At 50.1% G+C, this 2,834-nt stretch overlaps 1 long non-coding RNA gene across 1 annotated transcript; it reads left to right on the forward strand.

The window, feature by feature from the left end:
• Positions 1-1,479: 1,479 nt before the first annotated feature.
• On the forward strand, positions 1,480-2,805 carry LOC123172754 (uncharacterized). The gene is made up of 4 exons (XR_006485697.1): positions 1,480-1,983; positions 2,117-2,165; positions 2,304-2,507; positions 2,588-2,805. It is a non-coding gene; the product is annotated as an uncharacterized lncRNA (long non-coding RNA).
• The last annotated feature ends 29 nt before the right edge of the window (positions 2,806-2,834 follow it).

A 2,834-nucleotide genomic window follows, 5' to 3' on the forward strand; every position in this document is an offset into this window, starting at 1 on the left:
GGATCTTTGCATCTTTGTTCTTTTTACCCCGGCTGCCCATGCTTTGCTGCATCATGTTGTAATCTTCAAATATACAATTCGTGTTGTAATATAAGTAGGAGTGCTAACTAAAAGCACTGAAATCAAGTGACGTGACGGCGGTGCTGTGTTGCGATAAAGATGGGCCGGGAGAGTATAGTGTCGTGGTTTCCATCGGTGTTGTGTACCTGGATGGCCACATCAGGCAGATTTAAAGGCCGCCTATAAGGAGATGGACGAGGCGGTAGATGAGGTGTTCGGCAAGAGCGAGGACGGAGATGAGGTGGCCAGCTCGGCTGCGCCCTGCCGCCACGATCACGAAGCCGGCATGTCCACAAGCGCCGCCGATAGCAATGAAGAGTAGCGCATGGGAGGTCACCGGCGCTAGTATCCCATGAAGGCCAATGCTCCTCCCCTTCCATTGAAGCCAAGCTTTGTGGCCTCAACATCGTCGGCCGATTAGCCGCTTGGCAGCAACGTGGAGACAGATAGCTTCAATTCCCGACGCTCATGGCTGCGGAGGAGGCGGAGGTTCGTTTTTCGGGGCTCGTGAACGGTTGCGAATGGGCAACGGGCGCTGGCGGTCATTTCAGGGTAGGTTTAGAGTCTGGTCTAGTTGAAATATGTCTAATATAATGAATTTGCTCCGGTTTAGATGAAAGGATCCGGTTTACATCAAAATTATCCAGGTGTGAATGAATATTGTCCGGTGCGTCCAAGTATGCGTAAAATTTGTTCATTTTCGTTAAAATTCTTCCAAAATGTAACCGGACATATGCAGACAGCTTTGGTTGGCCACCTCCCGCATCCATGTCTGCGGACTGGTCCCCCGTCTATCGACAAATGCGGTGTCTAAAATGGACACACTATCCATCTGCGGACCGCATCCAAGGAAAGGATATGGGAGCCGGTCGTCCAACCATGTCCCTCAAATAGGCATCAAATCCGGACATCAGAGAAGGGCCAGGCGGAACCGTGGTTTTAAAAAACCAGACCGAACAGGCGGTCGAACCAGATAAAACCATAATCGGCCCACCATTTGTTTTTTTAAGCTCCACAGATCGTTCCGCGATTAGAAAGGTGAAATCGAGTGAAACCAGATAGTTTTTCTGAAAACCCGGTTTTCAAAAACGGGCAGTTCAACTAGAGAAATGGTTATCCTAATTTAGAAGAAGCGGGTCTCAAACCCAGGTCGTCGTAGCTAACCTTAGCCCAATTAAGGATAGTAAAACTGAACCACTTCCCAGTTCTCTCACGCCCTTTGCGATTTTGGCCGTCAGATCTCGTGTTTCAACCGTTTCCAGCCGTCTGATTGCTGCCTCATCCCGTAATAATCGCTACGTGGGCTAGCTGTCCTGAGGGTGTCTACTCCCGTGGAAAATTCGGTGCACTGTGGTTAACTGGGCCTCCCTCCCGCACAAAGCCCATCTAGCACCATTCAATCTGCAGCGCCCGTACACCTGTCGGTCACTCCAAAAAAATGTTCCTGTCGATCTCTCATCTCCCGAGTCCTCGACCTAGGTTTCGATGAGCCGCCGCCACCGCCGCCGTCATCACCGACACCGCCGTAGACTGCGTCCTGGTCTGGCTTCTTAGCCCTTGTTCGCCGCACGACCCGGCAGCGTGTCCTCGCTTCTCCCTCCTCTGGTCCTCCTTCCTCCACATCCAGCGGCGCCTCCTCCCTATTCGCCCACAGCCTCCTGTACCTCATCGCCGTCCGCCGGCTGCTCGCCCACCGCATCCTCGCCCAGCACCTCGTGTAGCCATATCCCGGAGCTGGAAGACGCCACCCGATGCCGGCGCACTTATAGCAGCCACGGCGGCTGGCCATGAGGAGGAGGAGGAAACCCTCGGCCACGGATTCGAGCGCTTCGATGCTGCCATAGCCGTGGCCTCCGAGCCGAGCTCCTCATGTGGGACTGCACTCAGATTGACCTTGCTGCAACCGTCTCTTTAGGGGAACAGGTACATGCTCATGATTTTTTTTATCCCCTCCTCTCGCCAATCCCTCTCCCAAAACTCACTTTTATTAGTGATTCGGCGTTGATCTACAGTCGATATATATATCAAAGGTGATTTTCTTCTAATAATTGTGCAGTTCTGTTAAGGAAAGGAAAATAAAAGGAATAAGCTGCAGTAAAATTTTGGTGAAGAACTTTTTTGCCTTACCTTGTGAACATGTTGGTCCTCAGATTTTGATTATTGATGATTTGTGGTTCATACATGTTTTCTATATTCGATCACTTCATTTGTTCACATACTACTTGATGTTGCATGCTCTACAGTCAAATCACCACTTAGGAAGAAGAGGCCGGTGAACGCGCTCATGGACCAGCTTGGCCTGCAGGACCCAGCCAATACTGTGTCAAGTGTTGGTGCGTGGTCGCATGGACACCATCGACACACATAGGAACGGTTCGGTTCAGCAGCTGCAAAGCACATCCAGCAGGTGCGACCTCCATGCTCGGGTAACAACAACGATCAGCATGGTACACCGACAATCCGCTTCTACTCACCTTGCCTTTGCCCCCTTGCTACAGTTCCATGCTTTGATAATGCATTAATACAGCCATGCAGGTAAAACAAATAGGAAAATTGACGTTGCTCTCCACACGGAAGCCTACAATCATGAACTTCTCCAGTTTTGCAAAGTTTGGAGATGATTGAAATCTGCATGCATAGAAGCATTTGAAGTAAATCAGGTTTGAATGGTAGGTACCATATGGTAGGAAATATGTTAGGTATGGTGGTCTTCATGAGATGCATATTTCATCATAAGCTGCCCTGAAAGAGGTAATATGTAGTCTCAAGTAAGA

This window comes from Triticum aestivum, unplaced genomic scaffold (genome assembly GCF_018294505.1).
Source record: "Triticum aestivum cultivar Chinese Spring unplaced genomic scaffold, IWGSC CS RefSeq v2.1 scaffold234342, whole genome shotgun sequence".
Classification (NCBI taxonomy): Eukaryota; Viridiplantae; Streptophyta; class Magnoliopsida; order Poales; family Poaceae; genus Triticum; species Triticum aestivum.